The following is a 2084-nucleotide window of genomic DNA, read 5'->3' on the forward strand; positions in this document are numbered from 1 at the left end:
ACCGTGTTGTCCTGGAAGCAGCTCTCACGAGCGTCCGTGGGTGTCGCTCCGCCCACAGAGCGCGAGGCCGGCCGGGTGTTATGAAGAAATTTGAGCCCGTGCTAAACGGTGTCCCGCCCAACGCGCGCACAAAATAAATCATGGTTCAAATCAGTGGAGTTTGAGACTATTTACTCAAATAAATCATGAATTAAATAATCTATTGACGGAGCGAATGTACATGCAATAAAATATAATACTTAAATAAACTAAATTACATACAGGTTTTCATTGTTTTTTCTAAATAGTTTTGGTTTAATTAGCAGATTTTTTGCTGTAACAACATTGTTCAGGAATAAATATTATGCTTTTTTTTTCCAAGAAACTATCTGTTTTGTAGATCAGCTGATCAAATAAATGCGAAATGTTGGTAGTGTTTATTAGATAGATAGATAGATAGATAGATAGATAGATAGATAGATAGATCATCTTACATACTATGAAAAAGATAAAAATGACATTTTAATTGTACTTAGGCACACAAAGCCTATTTCTGTGGTATTTTTTTCTTCTGTTTTGATGGAGAATACTCTTACGTGTTTTACTTATGTGAATGCACATGCACGTACATTATAATTGTTACTATAGCTCCCCCTGGTGGCACATTGGTGGAAGTAAAGACTACATTGTAAAGCAGAGACGGGTCTAAAACTCAAGAGTCTGCCAGGCCACAGGCAAAGAGCTTGTATTGGCAGGCCGAAATCAATCAGTTAAGAAAATAAAACAAAATCGTGTTTGCTGGATTTTAAACAGATTTGCTTTAGTTTGTTTGTTCACACAATTTTGCAGCCAAATGATAAAGTTTTCCAAAGAACTTTGAACACCATGTTCAGGCTCCTAACCTGTCAGGACAAATGACAGTGAGGATGGAGTTGTTCCCCTAGAGAAGCTCTGGAAGGTGGAGGCGAAGGTTTGGAGCAGTCAGCCCATCACAATCCACAACTTTCCTGAAGTGCTACTTTATGAATTTATCTGTTTTGAATGATTGCATTTCAAGAGCACAATCACACCACGTCGTATTGAGTCAGAAACAAAATTATATTTGAATTAAAAAAATAAAATTCTTTCATTTTAAATGGTGAAATAGGAAATGAGGCAGTTTGAAGAAATAAGAAGAGGAGATCCAGAGCTCTGGCTTCCCTTTAAATTGGTAAATCATAATTTAGAAATAGTACTTTTTTAATGCATATTTTGTGCTTTAAAAAATGTATTTAATATTTGTGGTTTGGATCCACCTGGTGGTCAAATAAAATAATTTAAAACATCTCAATGTTCAAATTCAGACAGATTTGAAACAGTAAGCTCAGTCTCATTATGCTCAGTTAGCAGTCAGCTATAGCTTAAAGGTGCCGTATGCAGGATTTTGCTAGTCAATGCTAATTTTTCTGTGTTTTCTTTGGATTAAATGTTAGAGTATCCATTGATAATACTTTAGGAGTGTAGCATAATTGCACTACCGCGAGGGCGCAGCGTTTCCATCTGTCTCTGTTCTGAGCTGAAAAGGATTCTCGACTGCTCCTGGTATGTTTGACCAATCAGAAGAGCCCCTGAGGCTCTATCCTGATTGGTCGAGGGGCGGCGCTTCAAAGCTCTGCTTCTCGTGAAGGCGCATGAGGAAGTCCAGGCCCGCATATTTACCTGCCTTGTCGGACATAACATCATCAAAACACCACGGAGGACACCGTCTGTTTCTACTGGAATTCTTTAAAAAAAAGCTTTGACCCCAGGTGAAAAGGTCACAGGTGAATCAACCCGCCAGCGCAGGCGGCCATGACACGACACGCCCACTCGGCACCCCGAGGTGGGCACGACTCTGGGTTTCAAATCGCCATCTTGGATGGGTCAAATCGCCATCTTGCGAAGATAATCCTGCCTACAGCACCTTTAACACTTTCAAAGAGGTAAAAAACTTTATTCAAAACCCTTTCTGACAAAAACTGTCAAAGATTTAGACGTCAACAAAAAAATCCAGTTTCAATTTACATTTTTCAATGTGATTCAGTTCCAACTGAATTTCAAAGAAAAACTAAACCAGACATATATCA

This window comes from Salarias fasciatus, chromosome 12 (genome assembly GCF_902148845.1).
Source record: "Salarias fasciatus chromosome 12, fSalaFa1.1, whole genome shotgun sequence".
NCBI lineage: Eukaryota > Metazoa > Chordata > Actinopteri > Blenniiformes > Blenniidae > Salarias > Salarias fasciatus.